General features: G+C 43.5%; 1 pseudogene; it reads right to left on the bottom strand.

Annotated features, from left to right (window-relative positions):
- Positions 1 to 22181: 22181 nt before the first annotated feature.
- LOC124607691 lies at positions 22182 to 22299 on the bottom strand (annotated as a pseudogene).
- Between the last annotated feature and the right edge of the window lie 1541 nt (positions 22300 to 23840).

Raw genomic sequence — 23840 nt, 5'->3', positions numbered from 1 at the left:
TACCATTTACTGAAACACAACGTTATTAATTACATGCAAGGTAACAGTTTCTTCTGAAGAAGGCGCCCAAAGTTGTTGAAAACTAGTTAAACAATTTTAAATTTAGTTTGCAACCGGTTGGCTAGAAGTTTGTAACATTGTTGTTAATTACATAACACAACATAGACGTTGATGCTCCCAGCGCTTAGTGCAGGTACTCGGGGTAATGGAACATATCCACGTGCTCACGTTGACAGATGACAAATGTAAACATAAGCAGAATGCACTCCCATCATTCCGACAGTCATCGTCAGTTGAAGAGTTTTGTCAGTAGAAAGTACACAAGCGAAGAGAAGGTGGAAATGCCACTCATCTATGGGGAATGTACGTTAGCAAAACAATAATTGCAATACTGTTTCCTTATGTACGGGTACATTTAGTACAGTAGTTTAGCCCTTTTGAATACTGTTGTGTAGAATAGGCACACAGTAAAGGCTATCCTTCCTACAAACTGCAACGACATAACGTTTCTTTTATTGTTGATGTTGTTGAAGGTAGGCGAAATGCTACGCAGGCAGCGGAACTGTACAGAGAGCGATATCCTGACAGGAACCTACCTTCACGACGGATGTTTTCTCGTCCTGTTGCGACGCTTCAGGGAACGGGAAGTTTCAACCCACGACAACGCAGTCGTCGTAGCACTCACTCTGAAACGTCCCCTTAGAAAAATTAGTGAATTACTGTGCTGGTAAATCCCTTACGTTATTTGATTTTCAAACAGCTGAGCAGAACTGAACGTACTCAGACATTTCGCTCTTTACCTATTCTGATCAACACTAAACTGACACACAATATTTTTAGCACAACGCAATCTGACTTTCAAAAATCCCTACAAAAGAACGGCCCTGACTAACATTAATCTATACCTTTCACAAATCACTTACCTCACAAAAATCTCCGTTACTCGAACTACTGCAATACGGCGAGCGCCACTACTGCCAGCTAAATAACATATTCAGACTACTGATGGCACTAACTACTGATAGGCATAATTAGCAAATGAAAGATTTTGATAGAGAACAAACAATGTATTTACCTTAATAGTGTTCAAAAGTCATAATCTATATAGCAGTTCATGACATCCATTCTTACAAATGTACTGTTTCTGATGGACACACGTCCAGATCACCCGCTCTCAAAAATCCGCCATCTCACTTCCCCACATCCACCACTGCTGGCGGCTCACCTCCAACTGCGCAACGCTACGCACTGTTAACAGCTAACTGCCCAACACTACAATAGCCAACAACAATGCAAACCAGACACAGACTGCACACAGCACAACCAGTGATTTTCATACAGAGCACTACGTGGCGTTACCAATGTAAAAAGCTAAACAGCCTACTTACATAGCCCCCATGCTCTCCACCAAAAATTTAAAAAACTGTTTTGGCCAGTGGTCGATACAGATTTGAAAAAAAAAAATTATAATCATAATTACAATAACAAAGAAATCAAATGCACGCACTTATTGATACAATATTCGTCAAAAGCTAAAATTTTCTCACAGTCCACAAAGACAGTCCTGATCATTCATCACAGTAAAATTGCAGTGCTTTTTTTTTTCAAAGTCTGAGCAGTAAAAGAAAATGCACACGGAAGTAGTGGATTTCCATGCAGTCTTGAACAAGTAGTGTAGTCCTTCCAACGGAAAGACAGTGCTGACTCTTGACATGCAGAGAGGTAATGGGCCACAACAGAGCAAACCCACAGCAGAGCCAGTCGAAGTTTTGAAGAATATTGGTAAGTAGGTCATCACAGAGTAGACCACTGTAGTCTTGTTAGAGATTACGGTAGTGGTGGACCACCAGAGGTGCAGACCCACTGCAGTCCTTGTAGAGACGGCCAGCAGCCATCCGTTGCGACTGTGCAGGTGCACAATCACCAATGAAGAGTCTTTCGGACAATATAGCAAGTCCATGAACAACCACTTGTGCACTCACAAAAAAATTTTTTTTGAAATGTCCTTAGAACCAGCAACGCTGTTATCCAGTCCCTTGCTGAATTATTAACACATGTGCAAGCACTAACAGTTTTCTTTTTCTTTTTTAATTACTGTGTTGGTAAATCCCTTACGTTATTTGATTTTCAAACAGCTGAGCAGAACTGAACGTACTCATACATTTCGCTCTTTACCTATTCTGATCAACACTAAACTGACACACAATATTTTTAGCACAACGCAATCTGACTTTCAAAAATCCCTACAAAAGAATGGCCCTGACTAACAATAACCTATACCTTTCACAAATCACTTACCTCACAAAAATCTTCGTTACTCGAACTACTGCAATACGGCGAGCGCCACTACTGCCAGCTTAATAAAAGATTCAAACTACTGAAGGCACTAACTACTGATAGGCATAGTTAGCAACTGAAAGATTTTGATAGAGAACAAACAATGTATTTACCTTAATAGTGTTCAAAAGTCATAATGTATATAGCAATTCATGACATCCATTCTTACAAATGTACTGTTTCTGATGGACACACGTCCAGATCATCCGCTCTCAAAAATCCGCTATCTCACTTCCCCACATCCACCACTGCTGGCGGCTCACCTCCAACTGCACAACGCTACGCGCTGTTAACAGCTAACTGCCCAACACTACAATAGCCAACAACAATGCAAACCAGTCACAGACTGCACACAGCACAGCCAGTGATTTTCACACAGAGCGCTACGTGGCGTTACCAATATAAAAACCTAAACAGCCTACTTAGAGCACAGACGAAGATGCTGGAGTTACTGTTCTCGTTTCCGTTGCTATGAATCCACATGTGAGCACACGACAGCTTGAACACGAGATTGGCATTCCTAAAACCAGTGTACATCGTATTCTTATACATCACCGGTTCCATTCTTGCCATGTACACCTACATAATTGCATGGGAATGATTTCCAGAACCGTGTACAGTTGTGTCAGTGGGCACAGCAGCAAATCCTCGCCAACCCTAACTTCTTCTCCGGTGTTCTACTTATCGATGAATGTTCCTTCTAAAAAAAAAAAGGACAATAAATACGAGGAACATGCATTATTGGTCCAGCGACAACCCACGACGGCTCAGACAGGTGGATTGGTTGGTTGGTGGTTGGTTTTCAGGAAGGAGACCAGACAGCGAGGTCATCGGTCTCATCGGGTTAGGGAAGGACGGGGAAGGAAGTCGGCCGTGCCCTTTGAAATGAACCATCCCGGCATTTGCCTGGAGCGATTTAGGGAAATCACGGAAAACCTAAATCAGAATGGCCGGACGCGGGATTGAACCGTCGTTCAAAAAATGGCTCTGAGCACTATGGGACTCAACTGCTGAGGTCATAAGTCCCCTAGAACTTAGAACTACTTAAACCTAACTAACCTAAGGACAACACACACATCCATGCCCGAGGCAGGATTCGAACCTGCGACCGTAGCGGTCGCGCGGTTCCAGACTGTAGCGCCAGAACCGCTCGGCCACCAGCGGCCGGCTTGAACCGTCGTCCTCCCGAATGCGAGTCCAGTGTCTAACCACGACAGGTGGAACATCAGCGACAATGGAGAGTTAACGTCTGGCGTGGGATCCTTGGTACGGCACAGCGTAAGCCATCTTCCTCAGACGAATTATTCCTCCTCTTCTGTATGAAGTGCTGCTAAGAACCAGAATGCTTATGTGGTATCAACACGATGGATGTCCAGCACATAATGCCTTGCGTGCATGTCGTGTTCTAAACCGAAGATACCCTGCCAGATGTATTGGTCGAAGAGGAACAGTTACTTGGCCAGCTAGGCCTCCTGCTGATTTAAATCCTCTGGACTTTTTTCTTTGGGGATGCTTTAAAGGCGTTGTCTATCGCGATATTCCAACAACTCCAGAAGACATGCAGGAGCGTATCTTGCTTGCTTGTAATTCTCTTCAGCAGGCAGCATTGGAAGCAGTAATTATTTCTTTCACTCAACGAGTGAACCAGTGTATCAGTTCCAGGGTCACCACTTTGAGCAGCTTTGAATGTTCTACTCCTGGACAATGGTACAGAAGAGTCAATTTTGTGTTATGTTTTTACTCGGTTTTCAATTGTTTCCTGACAACTCAAGCAAGTGGATGAGTTTGTGATCCCGTGCTCAAAGTCAGTATCGTGTCACGTAATTAATAACGTTGTGTTTCAGTGAATGGTACACTGTGATACATTTCTGAATTGGTCTGTAGGAGAGGAAATGAATTACCGAATAAAAAATACAGGGTACCATTTAAAAAAACTCATACCGCTGTTCATATCTCTGTAAAAAAACAAATATACAACGAAGGCAATCATGTTGATTGATGTCTCCCTGACGGCTGAAGAACATTTGCTTGAAACATTTTGTAATTTGCATCTGGACAAACAGTTATTTAGGGTGGTCAAGATAAATGGGACACCCTATATATACAGGGTGGTCCATTGGTCGTGACCGGGCCAAATATCTCACAAAATAAGCGTCAAACGAAAAAACTACAAAGAACGATACTTGTCTAGCTTGAAGGGGAAAACCAGATGGCGCTATGGGTGGCCTGCTAGATGGCGCTGCCATAGGTCAAACGGATATCAACTGCGTTTTTTTAAAATAGGAATCCCCATTTTTTATTACATATTCCTGTAGTACGTAAAGAAATATGAATGTTTTAGTTGGAGAACTTTTTCTGCTTTGTGATAGATGGCGCTGTAATAGTCACAAAGATATGGCTCACAATTTTAGACGAACAGTTGGTAACAGGTAGGTACGTTTGAACATTTTATTTCGGTTGTTCCAAAGTGATACATGTACCTTTGTGAACTTATCATTTCTGAGAACGCATGCTGTTACAGCGTAATTACCTGTAAACACCACATTAATGCCATAAATACTCAAAATGATGTCCGTCAACCTCAATGCATTTGCCAATACGTTTAACGACATTCCTCTCAACAGGGAGTAGTTCGCCTTCCGTAATGTTCGCACATGCATTGACAATGCGCTGACGCATGTTGTCGGGCGTCGTCGGTGGATCACGATAGCAAATATCCTTCAACTTTCACCACAGAAATAAATCCTCGGACGTCAGATCCGGTGAACGTGCGGGCCATGGTATGGTGCTTCAACGACCAATCCACTTGTCATGAAATATGCTATTCAATACCGCTTCAACTGCACGCGAGCTGTGCGCCGGTTTACGTAACCGCTGTTGGTGAATGACGCTTCGTCGCTAAATAGAACGCGTGCAAAAAAATCTGTCATCCTCCCGTAATTTCTCTTGTGCCCAGTGGCAGAACTGTACACGACGTTCAAAGTCCTTTCCATGCAATTCCTGGTGCATAGAAATATGGTACGGGTGCAATGGATGTTAAAGTTGCATTCTCAAAACCCACGTTTTTGAGATTCCCGATTCTCGCCCAGTTTGACTGCTACTAATGTGCGGATTAGCTTCGACAGCAACTAAAACACCTACTATGGCATCATCATTTGTTGCAGGTCGTGGTTGACATGTGGCTGAACACTTCCTGTGTCCTTAAATAACGTAACTATCCGGCGAACGGTCCGGACACTTGGTTGATGTCGTACAGAATACCGAGCAGCATACATCGCACACGCCCGTTGGGCATTTTGATCACAATAGCCATACATCAACACGATATCGACCTTTTCCGCTATTGGGAAACGGTCCATTTTAACACGGGTAATGTATCACGAAGCAAATGCCATCCGCATTGGCGGAATGTTAAGTGATACCATGTACTTACACGTTCGTGACTATTACAGCACCATCTACCACCAAGCGAAAAAAGGGATCCAACTAAAGCAGTCATATTTCTTTACGTACTTCACGAAATGTAGTAAAAATGGGGGTTCCTATTTTAAAAAATGCAGTTGATATCCGTTTGACCTATGGCAGCGCCATCCAGCGGACCTACCATAGCGTCATCTGGTTTCTCCCTTCAAGCTAGACAAGTTTTTTTTCATTTGACGCTTATTTCGTGAGATATTTCGCCCGGTCACTATCAATGGACCACCCTATATATATATATATATATATATATATATATATATATATATATATATATATATGGGGAGAGAGAGAGAGAGAGAGAGAGAGAGAAAGAGAGAGAGAGAGTTCTGTAAAGCGCTAGTGATCAAAAGAGTTGAAGCCTCTTAGGACCATTCGGGAACACGCGCCAAATTGCTGCAAGTTTCGTAACGTAACGTATAAAAAAGGGTTAAAATGGCTCTGAGCACTACGGGACTTAACATCTGTGGTCATCAGTCCCCTAGAACTTAGAACTACTTAAACGTAACTAACCTAAGGACATCACACACATCCATGCCCGAGGCAGGATTCGAACCAGTGACCGTAGCACTCGCGCGGTTCCGGACTGCGTGCCTAGGACCGCTAGGCCACCGCGGCCGGCTAACGTAACGTATATGATACGCCAAGTATGAGACTATAAGTGAGTCGTTCGTACTCAGTCCCTCAGCTGGCGGATTGGCGGAATACCGTACCGCGCATCGCCAGATTATCGAATTCATTTATTCTGCTGACAGCATCCTGTGACAACCGCCGCGAATCTCGCAACGGTGCGGGAGGCCTTGTCGCTAAGCGCCGCCGCAGTTTGTGGTGGCGGTGTCGGGGCTCTCGGCCCGTCGATACCAGCGCCCTCGCCTGCCTAGCGGCGACGGCCGGTGAGGTGACGCGCGCCCTCCAAACTTGCTGCCGCTGCCAGCGGAACAGCCGCCAGCCCGTGTTCCCTGCCGCCAACTTGCTCTCCGGCTTACGGCACGTCGATATCTTCCCGTAAAGGACCACCTACGAGGTTCGTGGCTTCCGCCTCGCTGTCTCATCAAATGTTCCCGCCGTACCCGGTTGATCCCTTCGTTCAAAATTGACTCTGCGGAGCTGCGGTTCAAGAAGGGTGTGGTGTACCACTGAAAAATGTGGCCTAACACAGGCTGAATCTCACCTCTTCAGCAAAGAGTTTAGGTATTTACCAGCATTGTTAGCGGGCTGTGAAGAACGTACGAGGCGCTGCAGTCTGGAACCGCGAGACCGCTACGGTCGCAGGTTCGAATCCTGCCTCGGGCATGGATGTGTGTGATGTCCTTAGGTTACTTAGGTTTAACTAGTTCTAAGTTCTAGGGGATTAATGACCTCAGAAATTGAGTCCCATAGTGCTCAGAGCCATTTGAACCATTTGAAGAACGTACGGTGTCAAGTGGTTCCTTACAAAATAATTGCATCTATAGCTACAAAGAAGGGAAAGCAGAAAGGTGGAAGGAGTATATAGAGGGTCTATACAAGGGCGATGTACTTGAGGACAATATTATGGAAATGGAAGAGGATGCAGATGAAGATGAAATGGGAGATATGATACTGCGTGAAGAGTTTGACAGAGCACTGAAAGACCTGAGTCGAAACAAGGCTCCCGGAGTAGACAATATTCCATTGGAACTACTGACGGCCGTGGGAGAGCCAGTCCTGACAAAACTCTACCATCTGGTGAGCAAGATGTATGAAACAGGCGAAATACCCTCAGACTTCAAGAAGAATATAATAATTCCAATCCCAAAGAAAGCAGGTGTTGACAGATGTGAAAATTACCGAACTATCAGCTTAATAAGTCACAGCTGCAAAATACTAACGCGAATTCTTTACAGACGAATGGAAAAACTAGTAGAAGCCAACCTCGGTGAAGATCAGTTTGGATTCCGTAGAAACACTGGAACACGTGAGGCAATACTGACCTTACGACTTATCTTAGAAGGAAGATTAAGGAAAGGCAAACCTACGTTTCTAGCATTTGTAGACTTAGAGAAAGCTTTTGACAATGTTAACTGGAATACTCTCTTTCAAATTCTAAAGGTGGCAGGGGTAAAATACAGGGAGCGAAAGGCTATTTACAATTTGTACAGTAACCAGATGGCAGTTATAAGAGTCGAGGGACATGAAAGGGAAGCAGTGGTTGGGAAGGGAGTAAGACAGGGTTGTAGCCTCTCCCCGATGTTGTTCAATCTGTATATTGAGCAAGCAGTAAAGGAAACAAAAGAAAAATTCGGAGTAGGTATTAAAATTCATGGAGAAGAAATAAAAACTTTGAGGTTCGCCGATGACATTGTAATTCTGTCAGAGACAGCAAAGGACTTGGAAGAGCAGTTGAATGGAATGGACAGTGTCTTGAAAGGAGGATATAAGATGAACATCAACAAAAGCAAAACAAGGATAATGGAATGTAGTCTAATTAAGTCGGGTGATGCTGAGGGAATTAGATTAGGAAATGAGGCACTTAAAGTAGTAAAGGAGTTTTGCTATTTGGGGAGCAAAATAACTGATGATGGTCGAAGTAGAGAGGATATAAAATGTAGGCTGGCAATGGCAAGGAAAGCGTTTCTGAAGAAGAGAAATTTGTTAACATCCAGTATTGATTTAAGTGTCAGGAAGTCATTTCTGAAAGTATTCGTATGGAGTGTAGCCATGTATGGAAGTGAAACATGGACGACAAATAGTTTGGACAAGAAGAGAATAGAAGCTTTCGAAATGTAGTGCTACAGAAGAATGCTGAAGATTAGATGGGTAGATCACATAACTAATGAGGAAGTATTGAATAGGATTGGGGAGAAGAGAAGTTTGTGGCACAACTTGACCAGAAGAAGGGATCGGTTGGTAGGACATGTTCTGAGGCATCAAGGGATCACCAATTTAGTATTGGAGGGCAGCGTGGAGGGTAAAAATCGTAGAGGGAGACCAAGAGATGAATACACTAAGCAGATTCAGAAGGATGTAGGTTGCAGTAGGTACTGGGAGATGAAAAAGCTTGCACAGGATAGAGTAGCATGGAGAGCTGCATCAAACCAGTCTCAGGACTGAAGACCACAACAACAACAACATAGCTACATCTGTACGCTGATAACCACTGCAGAGTGGATGGCAGAGGCTACTACCATTTCTAGCACTTACTAAGCCTTTTTCCTGTTCCAGTCAGGCATGCAATGCGAGAACTAAGGCTCTTTAAACGCCTCCCTGCACAGCTTCTCTCTTCTTTGGTGTCTCCCCTTGTAATTAGCCGTTTTAGACCTCCACGAGCCTTTTTCGTCTTAGTCATCTGCCCCAGATTTCCTTCATTCCTTGCTCTATGTACACTCTGAGATACAAAATGCGATGCACCATAAAAGAATTATCAGAATGGGACGGAAATTGGTACATGTGACGTAGACGTACAGACAAACAAATGATTACGATTTCAGGGAAAAAGGATGATATATTCAAGAGAAAGAATTTCACAGATGGTACAAGTCAGTATCGAGTTTCTCCAGATCTGGCCCTTATACAAGCAGTTATTCAGCATGACGTTAATTAACAGAGTTGTTGGGTGCAGAATGAAATTTTCACTATGCCGTGGAGTGTGCCTCGATACGAAACTTCCTGGCAGATAAAACTCTATGCCGGACCGAGACTCGAACTCGGGACCTTTGCCTTTCTCGGGCAAGTGCTCGACCAACTGATCTACAAAGCGTGCAACTCAGAACCAGGCCTTCTCGTCTCCTACCTTTGAAACTTCACCGAAGCTCTCTTGCGAGTTCGAGTCTCGGTCTGGTCCTGCACACAGTTTTAATCTGCCAGAAAGCTTCAGATTTGTTGGATGTCCACCTGAGGGATATTCTACCAAATTCTGACCAACTGGCGCGTTTTATCGCCAAAATTCCGAGTCATTTTGAGGCCCATGCACATAATGCTCCAAATGTTCTCAGTTTGGGAGACGGTTTGGGAGACGTCCGGCGACCATGCCGGGCTAGGTAGAATTTGGTAAACACGGAGCTAAACAGTAGAAACTCCCGCCGTGTTCGTGAGGGCATTATCTTGCTCAAGTGCCAGCCCGAGGTGGCTTGCCATAGAGAGTAACAAAACATGGCGTAGAATATTGTTGACGTAGTGTTGTGCTGTAAAGGTGCCACGGTTGACAACCAAAGGAGTCCTTTTGTGAAAGGAAATGGCTGTCCAGACCATCACTTCTGGTTGTCACGCCGTAAGGCCGGCGACAGTCAGATTGGTATCCTAGCGCTGTCAGGGGTTTCTCAAGACACGTCTTCGGCATTGGATACTATTGGCTGGATTAGAATATCTTCAGTGATGAGTCCCGCTTCGAACTGAACACCGATAACCATCAAACACATGTCTGCAGACGTCCCAGACAGAGTTGCGATACCTGTCTGACTGTTGCCCTCCATACGGCCCGAGAACCATAAATAATGGTCTGGGGTGCTATTTCTTTTCATAGCAAGATCCCTTTGGTTGTTACCCATGGCACCCTTACAGTAATTCAGTGGTTTTTATAAATTAAAGTTAATCAGAAAAGGCCACATTCCACAACCTTGTTTCAGACTTTCGTCAACAAAATATACCTCTGGGTAATCTTGTATCCCATTTGTATCCCATTTTCTCTGATTTTATTCTAGAGGCCTTTTCATATGCAGGTCCATAAAGGTCATGTGGAAGCTTTTCTTTTTATTTTTGCAATATGTGTGTCAAACAATGAATATTATCAAGACACAATCGTTTTGACTAAAACTACTTCGCCCTTCACTTAAAACCGGCACACCATTTTCTATATTTTTACTGAGAATAGTGGAGGAAAGCCTAGCTGTTGATGGCGTAACACTTATTCCTCTATAACTTATGTATACCCACTTCTCATCTTTTTTATACATCATGGAGATAATTACTGAAAATATCACTACAATTCCTCCTACTAATCGCATATTTCCATATCCTGAGACTTTATTTACTTTTTGTTTAAACTGCGCTGCTTCCATATCCTCTCCCGTTACTCCTATGTTGTTTTCTTGTAAGATCTTTATGTCTCCTTCTCCTTTGCAGTCCTACCTATTTTCGTGCACACTGTAATCAGTGTAACGTAGTCCTCGCCGTCCTTACTGGACTTATTACCTGAGGGGACGTGTACGTTCTTAGGTTTCCCGTTTGAAACTCGATCTCGAAACTTTTTTTACTAGCCTACATATATAGCTACATTCCTACTCCGCAAATAACGCTTAAATATTTGGCTGACGGTTCATAGAAGCTTTTTCAGATTATTTCTCCATGATTCTACGTTCAAATAGCATTTGGGAAAAATGAAAACCCTAATCTTTACGTTCGAGCTCCGAGTTCACTTATATTACTTAGATGCTCGTTTCTTCCTCTATAGGTGGGTATCAACAAAATATTGTCACATTCGATGGACGAATCTGGTTCCAGAATGAGATTCTCACTCTGCAGCGGAGTGGGCGCTGGTATGAAACTTCCTGGCAGATTAAAACTGTGTGCCGGACCGAGACTCGAACCTCGAACTCGGGACCTTTGCCTTTCGCGGGAAAGTGCTCTACCAACTGTGCTACCCAAGCACGACTCACGCCCCGTCCTCACAGCTTTACTTCCGCCAGTACCTCGTCTCCTACCTTCCAAACTTTACAGAAGCTCTCCTGCGAACCTTGCAGAACTAGCACTCCTGAGAGAAAGGATATTGCGGAGACATGGCCTAGCCACAGCCTGGGGGATGTTTCCAGAATGAGATTTTCACTCTGTAGCGGAGTGTGCGCTGATATGAAACTTCCGGGCAGATTAAAACTGTGTGCCGGACCGAGACTCGGTCCGGCACACAGTTGTAATCTGCGAGGAAGTTTCGACAAAGCTGGTGTTTGAGTTTCGCTAAAAGTGTCAACGCCAAGGAAAACACCTTTCACCTTTGTTTTAATGATTTTCATCCAGTTCGAGTGACACTTTCTTCCATATTTCGCGGTTATCTCATGAGGATTCCACACCGCGCAACAAAACTCCGGAATGCGATAGACAAAGCTAGTGCAGGCGATCTCTTTAGTAGATCTGTTATCTCTTCTTAGTCATAGTATTACGCCAATAAAACTCACTCCCGGTTCGCTTTCTACACAACATTTTCTATGTGCTGGCTCCAACATCTTCGGGTAGTTTACGTCTATCTTCAAACATTTGCCATTTCGGCTTTCTCGTCATCCCCGTGACCCTCTCCCCGTATGTCAAGCAAACCTGTGACCATTCGTGCTGCCATTCTTTGCATACGTTCAATATCCTTTGTTAGTCCCATTTGATACGCGTCCCTCTCACTTGTGCAATATTCTAGGCTATGTCGCACGACTGTTTTGTAATCTGCTTATGTACTGATCGTATTTTCTCTGTATCCTGTCAATGAACACAAGTCTGCCACTAGCTTTACCTGGGTTTTAGCCAATGTGTTCATTCCATTTAATCTTTCTAAAAATGAGAAACCTGAAACACTTAGCTCTTAAGATAAACACGTAGAGGAACTATGACTCAGCTGCAACGCGATAGTTGACTATGCACTAGAGATTCGTATCTCGTAGAACAGTTCATGACGCCAGGGATCCACTTTACTATAAAATAACTGTAAGGAAAGTTCTAAAGAAAGACTATTGCATATTGAAATGAAATAATAAGCAACTAGTTGCACAAAGGAAATTTAATTTCTTTACGGGTTTCGGGCACTTAGTGCCATTCTTTTATGCAGCTGGTTCCTTATTATTTCATTATTTACCGCTACAGTTGCTTGCTGAAGATGGACGAAATACTTAATATCGCATAATAGGTAGAAACAAAGCTCAGGGTGCTAGACAGAGATATGCTGAAGGAAAATCGTTTGGCTGTCTGATGGGCAAAGCGTGACCTCTTCGACGACTGCCGTTACAAAATAAGACTCTTACAAAACCCGAAGATACTCTTGGTGTTAGTGGCACTAAATAGAGTTTCCAGACACACATGGATGACACAAGAACTGAAACTTAGGATAGTAAACCAAGAACAGAAATATTGAACTCCTTTGTCAAATATTTTTTACAAAGGAAAATCCGGAAATAGTGCCATAATTTAATCTTCATAGCAGCGCAAAGGTCACTGATACAAACATTAGTGCCAAGGGTGACTAGAAATAGCTGAAATAGCTAAAACTGAATAAGCTTCAAGGCCCTATGACATCCCCGTCATATCTGTACGGAATTAGTGAATGATTTTTCTCGTCGTTTCACTATAAAGTAACGTACACGCGTCTAACAAAAACTTGTGTCCAATAATTGGAAGAAACTACAGGTCGCACACGTCAGAAAGGGGGTAGAAGATGTGATCCAGAAAACTACTGTCCAGTATTTGTTCATATCACTTAATCTCGTAGCTTCTGTTACATTCTATCACCTAAAAACCAAATGCACAGTTTCTTAAAACTGGTTCTCTATGTTCTACATAAATAAAAAAACAGAGCGATAATTCAGAGGAATCACAGCTTTTACTCTGAGAACAGATTGATGCATAAATTACACTGCCTAACAAAAAATACAAAAGCCTACTATAGCACGCAGGAGACATGGTCGGATACCGATGTAACTTTGTACACGTACACACCATCGGCAGGTATGTAAATGGTTAGAGTTCCAATTCTCTGCAACAAGAAGAATATCCCCCAGGGTGCATTAGATTTGTTCATGTTTAGTGTTGTTAACAGTCATTATAAGGTATATAAGGACCGTGAAATTATCAGATGTTGAATGATCACTGTGAAGGACGCGGAGATTGTGACGCCTCTAATTAGCGGCAAAAATAATTAATGTGATATTCGCGTAAGAAAGAATATTGGTCACAATTAGTATACTGAAACTTTAGATTTCTCGGCGGCGTGTAAAGATTACATGAACTACAATATAAAGCAAAGAGCCCATGTTATCGTACCGTTTGTCTTTTTGATCTTGTTGCTTCACTCTTGTCTTGCACAGCGTTCGGGGCTCTGTACGCTATTCGATGTATAGAGGTTTGCTGCCTATTCATGTAAGTTGAATTACCGTTAAACAATAATTATCAGTGTTGAATTTGAAAAATTTGTTCTCGCTGTGAAACCGAAATTGTATCCTCTCCTTACTAGTTACGTAAATGTGGCCAATGGTTTGTAAAGGTGGAAGCTCGAGCGGTATTTTCATTTAATGCCAAAAAGTAGCTTAAAATTAGTTTTCTTTCATTTATCGCGCCCTTCATTCTGAACAACCAGCATTTTAGAGTTATTTACGAAGTCCGATTCACAATTAACAGAGTACGGGTATCTTCGATTGTTGAAAATTTATCTATGCCTAAAATCACACTAGCAGAAGCTTGAATTGCCTTTGGCTTGAGCCTGGCGAATTAATACTTTAGAATTAAAAGAATTTTCAATTTATTTTGTGTCAGTAAGGAATGTTTTTAATATTCATGACAAAGATAATTTTTCGTAGCAGCAAAATATGCCTATGCCCTCAGAATAATTACTCCTAACATCGTAATACATATTCACTTTACCTAAAAAATATACACGAAGGGCCAAAGAAAATACCTTCCTAATATCGTGTAGGGCCGCCGCGAGCTGGCACCAACACGACGTGGCATGCACTAGACTAATGTCTGAAGTAGTGCTGGATGGAATTGATACCATGAATCCTGCTGGGCTGTCCACAAATCCGTAAGAGTACGAGCTTATGAGAATCTCTTCTGGACAGCAAATTGCAAGGCATACCAAATATGTTCAATAATGTTCATGTCTGGGGAGTCTGGGGGCTATCGGAAGTGTTTAAACTCAGAAGAGTGTTATTGGAGCCACTCTGTAGCAATTCTGGACGCGTGGGGTGTCGCAATGTCCTGCTGGAATCGTCCGAGTCCGTCGGAGTTCACAATGGCAAGTGATCAGACAGGATTCTGACGTACGTGTCACCTGTCTGAGTCATGTCTAAACGTGTCAGGGATCCCACATCACTCCAACTGCACACGCTCCACACTATTACAGAGCCTCCACCAGCTTGAACAGTCCCTGCTGGCATGCAGGGTTCATGGATTCATAATGTTAGCTCCATACCCTTACACGTTCGTCCGTTCGATACAATCTGAAACAAGACTTGTCCAGCCAGACCAAATGTTTCCAATCATCAACAGTCCAGTGTCGGTGGTGACCGGTCCAGGCGAGGTGTAAAGTCTTGTGTCGTGCAGTCATCAAGGGTACACGAGTGGGACATCGGCTCCGAAAGCCCATGTCGATGATGTTTCGTTGAATGGTTCGCACACTGAAAGTTGTTGATAGACCGACACTGAAATCTGCAGCAATTTGCGGAAGGGCTGCACTTCTGTCACGTTGAACGATTCCCGTTATTTCAGGCCTTGTCCTGCCGCAGCGATGAAGGAGTTTTGATATTTTGCCGGATTCCTGATATTCACGGTGCACTCGTGAATTGGTCGTACCTACCTCGGAGATGCTCAGTCCCAACGCTCGTGCGCCGACTATAAGATCACGTTCAAACTCACTTAAATCTTGAAATCCTACCATTGTATCAGCAGTAACCGATCTAACAACTGCGCCAGACACTTGCCGTCTTATAAAGGCGCTGCAGACGGCAGCGCCGTATTCTGCATGTTTACATATATCTGGATTGGATTACGTATCACTATACCAGTTTGTTTGGCGCTTCAGCATATTTGAAGTGCGATTTCCAGTATGAAATGTGTGAAGAGAGGTTCATAATAATAAAAGGTATTTATCCTTGCTTTCCCAATAACTGTTTGAGCGATACTTTCTCAATTTCCCGAACTAAAATTAGGGAGGGTCTAGTTTAAGATGCTGCGTACTCCTATGAGACAGCGTTAGCAGCATCTGATAGTTTAAAATGGGGCCTCAGTGTGGTTCTCCATTTGGTCGACTGGTCGAATTGTGCAACATCTTCATTTGTGTGGCATTCGAGTGTGACACCGGCCAGATGATGGACTGCTTGGGAACGTGAGGACATGCATATCTGTCGTCAAGGTTATAGTGGACCACGTCCAACCACCACAAGGCAAGATTGCTGTATTGTGCACCAAGAGCTTTCTCTGCCATCTCGCACAATTGGTCGATAAATAGCGGCAGAGAGACTAGACAATTACTATTATTTATTTACTGTCCGATGCATAGGCTACCGTAAGCTTCGCAACTGAAACGGCTGCGCCTGGAGTGATGCTGTGACTGGGCAACGTGGACTGCTGATCAATGGCATCGCACTGTGTTCAGCGGTGAATCACGGTTCTGCACTATCCCAATAATACTGGGTGGCTATAATTAAACTTTCCCTATTTCACACGTTATAACACAGAAACTAATTACCGTACGAGTATTGATGTCTAGAGTGTGGGGTGCATGATTTTCATGCGTCACTTGCGCCACCATCCAGTTCCTGCTACTGCCGCCAGGTGGTGCTGTGATCAGTCATCTTGATTCATAGTCTCATACACCTGACCAGGCGTAGTGCACCTGTTGATGTGTCAACACGAGTTTGGACAAAAGGAGCAGGGCATTATTGGTGAAGCTCTGTTATCAAAACAACAGTAATGCTGCAGCTTCACTTCGAGAATATCGCCGGCTGAAAGGATTACGGAAGGGTTCGCTTTCTCCACATGCTGTGCGGAGCGTGATGGAGAAGTTCGGATCAACTGGCGAACTGGGTGTCGCTCCGGGAAGGGGCCGACGACCGGTTGCACCACAGGTGGTTGATGAAATCGCTGTTATTATGGCAGACAACGCTGCGCGCGATTCCCGATCGTCAGACAGTGCCTGTGCTCTGTCAGAACAAGTTAACATCTCGTGGTCCACTGTACAGAAGGTGCTTCGAACCATTCATTTCAGACTAGTTACTACCCACCTTCCACACGGAGGACGTCCATATCCCACCACTGACTTCTAGTATCAGCCACACGCAGTTGACATGAAGTTCAGATGGCTCTGAGCACTATGGGACTTAACATCTGAGGTCATCAGTCCCTTAGAACTTAGAACTACCTAAACCTAACTAAGGACATCACACACATCCATGCCCGAGGCAGGATTCGAACCTGCGACCGTAGCGGCTGCGCGGCTCCAGACTGTAGCGCCTAGAACCGCTCGGCCACCCCGGCCGGCGACATCAACAAGTATATGGGCCTGAAGATGATGTTGTTACAACGTTGAAACTAGTTGCCAAAATAAAATCAACACCTTACATACAGCTTGAGGAATTTCTTCATTTTTAATATAAATTTATGCCAGCTGACGTCCCACTGTCCGCCATTTCAACTATGGATTTACGATGATTTCAGAATCTGTACAAGATCCATATCGTACAGCAGCTTGCACTACAGGACACACAACATGTTGATCTCGCTCTCCACCTACTCTCAAGGACTGAAGTTGGCAGACGAAGCTCATTTTTCTCTGATGGGTAAGTTGAATACACAGAACTGCCGAATGTGGGGATCTTCACCTCCAGACACAGTGCGTGAAGTTCCTCTGTACGGTGAATGTGTGACGGTATGGTGTGGCTTCACGGCTACGTTCATCATTGGCCCATTTTGAACAGTCTTGCGCCCAAGTACCAAAGACGTACAGTGTGACTGGCCAGCGTTAGTGCGATATGCTTCGTCAGCGTGTCATACCCGCCCTACAGGAGAAACACGAATTGAACTGAACACTTTTCGTGCAAGATGGGACCCCACTGCGCATCGCTCTCCGAAACACATTTGGAAATGATTGAATTATCAGCCGATCGATTCCAAATGCTTGGTGAGCACGATCACCTGATCTCACTCCCGATAATTTCTAATTGTGGGCTATCTGAAGGACAGACTTTACCAGGGGAGCATTCACACATGTGCTATTCCAAAGCGCAGCATATCAAAAGATCCAGCATACCTACGGACATGTTTGGTTCTGCTGTGCAGGATGCAATCCTGCGCTTTCACTCTCTTCTGGACACTGAGCGCCATATTGAGCAACTTATGTAGCAGTAATGGTACCGGTGTCTAATGGTATGGCGCACAGTAGCAGCACATTAAAAGTGTTTCGATTGAACTCATTCTGCATTATGTCCCTTCTCCATGTCCTTGGCATTAAAACTACCAAGTCTGCGACACTTAGAGTAATTCGTTTCCGTGTTATAACGTGTTAAATAGGGAAAGTTTAATTACAACCGACAGTTACGTCGTCAGAGGCTATGGCGGAGGTTCCATTCTTCCCATGTTTTGGAGAGGCGGTGTTACTATTGGCATGACTAGGAGAGGAGCCAACGTGTATGATTTAAGCTCACGGTTGGTAGTGATTAAGAAGACTCTAACGACACAATTGTACTCTTCATCCCTAAATATTGGGTCACATGGAGCAAGGTCAATGTGTCATTATTCAGCAGGGCAACACTCGTGCACACACGGCACGTGTATCTGTGAACTGTCTGCGTCATGTGCTGGTACTCCCGTAGTCAGTAAGTTCTCCACATCTGTTCGCAATGGAACTTCTCTGGCGTCAGCTCGGACGTCAACTAGGCCTCAATGCTACTATAGAGTATATCAAGCATCAGTTAGAACAGTGGTGGGACAGCTTGCTTCAGGAGAGGATATAACTGCCGTACGATACCCTTCCTAACCGCATAACTGCGTACATCGAGGCCAGAAGGGGTACAACGTCATACCGATAAGATACCTCGTAATGTCGTTGTTTGTAATTTGACTCTATATTGTAATCATTGAAATTACATTACATATTCTCCCAAACAATGAAAATTCATTTCGTTTCCTCCTCTCGTTCTCGGTGCTTCAGATTTCGTAAGACAGAGAATACTAACAATCACGTTCTTTATATTAACGTGCAGATACATGCATAACAGATATTCATGTACACTGAAGCGCCAAAGAAACTGGTATAAGCATGCACATTCAAATACAGAGATATGTAAACAGCAGAATACGGCGCTGCGGTCGGCAATGTCTATATCAGACAAGTGTCTGACGGAGATGTTTGATCGGTTACTGCCGCTACAATGGCAAGTTATCAAGACTTAAGTGAGTTTGAAGGTGGTGTTGTAGTCAGCGCACGAGTGATGATACACAACATCTTCGAGGTATCTATGAAGTGGGGATTTTCCAGTAGGACCGTTTCACGAGTGTACTGTGAATATCAAGTATCCGTTAAAACGTCAAATCCCCGACATCGCTGCGGCCGGACCAAGATATTTCAAGAACGAGACAAACGTCGTTTCAAGAGAATCGTTCAACGTAGCATAAGTACAACCCTTCCGCAAATCGCTGCGGCTTTCAATGCTAAACATTCAACGAAACATTATCCATATCGGCTTTCGGAGCCGAAGGACACTCGTGTATCCTTGATGACTGAACGACATAAAGCTTTACGCCACATCGGGCCCATTAAAACCGACATTGGACTGTTAGAAAAATGTTGCCTGGTCGGACGAGTCGCGTTCCAAATTGTATCGAACGGAGGGACGTGTACGGGCATGGAGACAACGTCATGAATCCGTGGACCCTGTATGTCAACAGGGGACTGTTCAAGCTGGTGGAGGCTCTGTAATGGTGTGGGGCGTGTGCAGTTGGAGTGATGTGGGACCCCTGACACGTTTAGACACGACTCTAACAGGGACACGTACGTAAGCATCCTGTCTGATCACCTGCATTCATTCATATCCACTCTGAATTCCGACAGACTTTGACGATTCTAGCAGGGCAATGCGACACCCCACACGTCCAGAATTGCTACAGAGTGGCTCGAGGAACACTCTTCTGCGTTTAAACACTTCCGATGGCCGCCACACTCCCCAGACATGAACAATATTGAGCATATCTGGGATGATTTGCAATTTGCTGTTCAGAAGAGATCTTTATCCGCTCATACTCTTACGGATTTGTACACAGCCCAGCAGGGTTCATGACATCAGTTCCCTCCAGCACAACTTCAGTCATTAGTCGAGTCCATGCTACATCGTGTTGCTGCACTTCTGCGTGCTTGCGGGGTTCCTTCATGATATTAGTCAGGTATACCAGTTCCTTTGGCGTTCCATGTATTTATTTTAAAAATCCTGCATAATGCCTCTAGCAACGCAATTCACTCATGATATTGCCTACCATACTTAACGAACATTTTACCACGAGGTGGATATGTGGGCTCTTGCATCCACAGCTTTTAATACAGAAATCGAAGTACTCTTGCTTCAGTGAACACTACATCGCTGTCCTTTTTATTTTTTTTTTTTTTGATCGAACAATGTTTCAATATTTAATTAATAAAGCAGTGTTCATTCGATTTACCTAAAAGAATATTACGTTGTAAGAAAAGTCTTCTTTACCACTGTCTGTCAGACTAATTAGCTGGAATGGCGTGTCTTAACGAGCGAATGAAAGGAAATCAAGTGAAGTCGCTTTCAACTTCTAGAATTTCTACGCGGATGTGTTACGTGAAAAAAACGCGAGCAATAGCTATATATTGTCTTAATGCTGACACCATTGACCGGAAAAAGGAATAACATGACAATATAATTTTTCAAGAGTCAAGGCAGAAGAAAAGTTACACCTTCGTGGGTAATGCACATGATGAAGATAAATGCAACGAAAAGTTTGAACGTTCAGTATTGCCTGCTATTCTCTTACTTCCTGTAGGTTACTTCAAGAATTTTTTGTACGATTTTAAACGAGCAATATCAGGTGCAATAATGTGAACAGCTTTAGCATGATAATAAAACATTATCAGTTGAGGTAAATAAAATTCAGAGCTGTCTTCTTTCAGGTCAATACACTTCGTCGAACATACTTTCATTGGGCAGATTCCATCTCAAGTTTGGTTCGGGATGCTCTATGAGGTATCCATCCACGGTTGGCATATTCCTGTCTTTGGACTAAAAGCGTAAATCGGACTTAGAGCTCTATATGCCTGAGAAAGGCTGTAAGTCAGTTGGGGTCAAATCACATTAATATTGTGACTGTGTCAATAATTCGTGCTTCGATTCCCTCAACACAATCATCCAAAAAAGCATATCTTGAGAACAGATGCATTGCGCCCAGAGTATCGTGCTTATTGGGAAAGTCTGGTTCTTCCTCGTGTACCTTTCCCTTGAGTTCGTTCAAAAGATTTCGTACTACTCCACAGCTATTACATTTCCTGGTCGAATACCACCAGAGATTAGATTTGGCATCACAGAAAGCAGTAACTACACCGTAACTGGCAAATGATACACATTGAATGCTTTTTGATTTCATATATTTCTGGCATGAAATACTGGACCCTTCTCTCAGCCACTGTAATGAATTGGCACCCAAAATCTTTTGGATTCTTTTCTGAGCGATCAGAACATTCTTCTTTGTGTTTGATTCTAGACAGTATTCATTCAAGGCGTGGCCCGTCTTGCGCGAAGTTTCCTTATGCCTATTTCTTCACCGGTCGCAGGTTCGAATCCTGCCTCGGTCATAGATGTGTGTGATGTCCTTAGGGTAGTTAGGTTTGATTAGTTCTAAGTTCTCGGCGACTGATGACCTCAGAAGTTAAGTCGCATAGTGCTCAGAGCCATTTGAATCTATTTCTTCATGTAATATGTATTTTACTCTCTTTGTGTTTATATGCCTATGGTTTCAGCTGTTTCACACGGTTAATCACTGATCGTGTAATGCCAGATTCTGCTGTTCCTCGATTGCTTCCATTTGTCCGCTTTTTTCTACAGTAGTACCATCTTTGGGTGCTGTCACAGTCTTTCCTATTATTGAGGATGAAGAAGAAGACCAGCTATAAACTTTGTCCAACTGTAGATGTTGAACCGTCTAGTTGAAGATTCCATAGCATTTCAGATTAAATTTCGAATGGGATACTCGCAACATGACAACTTGAAACTGCAGAGAAAGAAAAATTAAGTCAAAGTTCACACTTATGTCGACACTTGTTGCGCAACAAAGAAAGAGAAACCAACTTTCATCGGTATCAACACCATTGCTGCTAGCCCTAGAACTTTTTGTGTTGTCATTGTACACAATTTATTGCGAATCTTTCTTAACTGCTCACATATGAATGATAAAAGGAAACTGATTTCACTTAGCCTAAGTTTAAACCTGATTATATGATCTATGACCAGTTTGCTTAAATCTAATAAAAGCACTCCGTCTTCTGGCCACGAGTGGCCTACCGGGACCATCCGACCGCCGTGTCATCCTCAGTGGAGGATGCGGAAGGATGGGCGTGGGGTCAGCACACCGCTCTCCCGGTCGTTACGATGGTATTCTTGACCGAAGCCGCTACTATTCGGTCGAGTAGCTCACGAGGCAGCGTGCACCCCGAAAAATGGCAACAGCACATGGTGGCCTGGATGGTCATCCATCCAAGTGCCGACCACGCCCGACAGCGCTTAACATTGGTGGTCTCACGGGAACCGGTGTATCCACTGCGGCATGGCCGTTGCTAAATCTAACAAAAGGGATACTTAAAATAATGAATCAACTATAATTAAACCATTTCGCAGTATATTATAGAATTAACAAAATACGAAATTAGAAACGTTTGTGCATGGTTCTTACACAGCCGTTCCTTAGCAGCTAGTAATGTGTACAAAATGGTTTAGATCGGTTCATACCAAACCGCTTGGGCACTGGAAGATACTCTGACAACGAACTCAACGACTGTGAAGGGCTAATAAGCACTATCTGGTTTTTAATTAAGGATAATGCAGTCCTTAGTTTGTAATAGTTTTACAAAAATAGTCAAAGAGCCAATGTTTTCTTCATATCTGTTAAACATGGTTTCCCCTGATTGCCTATAGCTTTTAACACTTAGATTCTACCGCGCGTTATTCAGTAGGTGCGAGACCTAATTGGTCTGAAATAGTGAAGAGTTGACAAGCAACGTCTCTAAGGTGCACTACACTTAAAAAGTCCCGCCTTTGAAGAATTTCTAGAGCGCTATAGTGAGAACCATCGACATAAACGAGTTTTCTTTGTGCACCGAGTCTTTAGCTTACAGTGCCCAAGCATGACCGTGTTAAACAGAATATAGTGGAGGTGTACTTCTGGCTGAAACTGCCATACAGCGTGAGATGATGAGCGACAGAGGAAAAGAGAGAGAGCGGAGAGTGGAATGTGGGAGGGACGAAAGGAGGAGGCAGGAACGGAACGGTAGATGAGGTATCTGCGAGAAGAATTTTCTTATCCAAATTGAAAGAAGAAATAAATACACAAGAACATAATTTTATTCCGAAGAGCTTCCTTCTGTTTACCACCTTGGCTGTAATTACTGCGAATGCTCCAGTTAATTGCTTCTAATTCATACAGTGTGTTTCTACCACAAAATGTGTTCCGCTTATAGAACGACGTTGGGTCATTTTAATGAGTATCGTAAGCGAGGAGCTGTCCAGACTGTTTGCTCAAACGAAATGGGTGAGTTGAAAGGGGGGTCTCTTCTAAAGGAAGCATTCTGTGGCGAAACGCGTGTTGGTGGTGTAGGACACTCGTTTGAACGTCGCTAAAGGTTATCATAAAAAGAAAATGACGGAACACGGAGCCCCAAGTAGGCGACTGGAGCAGGGTAGCTCACATCTCAGTAATATAGAAGGGAACATTGTTTAGGATTGTCTAATAGTTTTCGGGACGTAGAGTTCACTGTGTATGTACAGAAACTGAAAAGAGCGACACCATATCGCCTATTGAAAGTAAATCAGGTGAATACTGCTTTGATTTTGAGTATATGTTCTGAGGGCTGCAAAAATATACGCCGCCGTTTTGATGGAAGAACGTCTCATTCATTCGTTACGAAAATTGCTTATTGTCCGTACTCCGCTACTTTGGCAAACATTAAATGTTTCTATGCCGATAATCAAAGTTCAGGGAGGAGGGAAAAAAACTGAGATTGGCCAATGATTATGTGATTCTGTCAGAGGCATCAAAGGACGTGGAAGAACAATTGAACAAAATGGACAGTGTCTTGAAAGCCGGATATGAGATGAATAACA

Source organism: Schistocerca americana, chromosome 3 (genome assembly GCF_021461395.2).
Source record: "Schistocerca americana isolate TAMUIC-IGC-003095 chromosome 3, iqSchAmer2.1, whole genome shotgun sequence".
Taxonomy (NCBI): Eukaryota; Metazoa; Arthropoda; class Insecta; order Orthoptera; family Acrididae; genus Schistocerca; species Schistocerca americana.
Note: the sequence above shows the minus strand (reverse complement) of the source record. Positions and strands in the feature narration are given on the sequence as shown.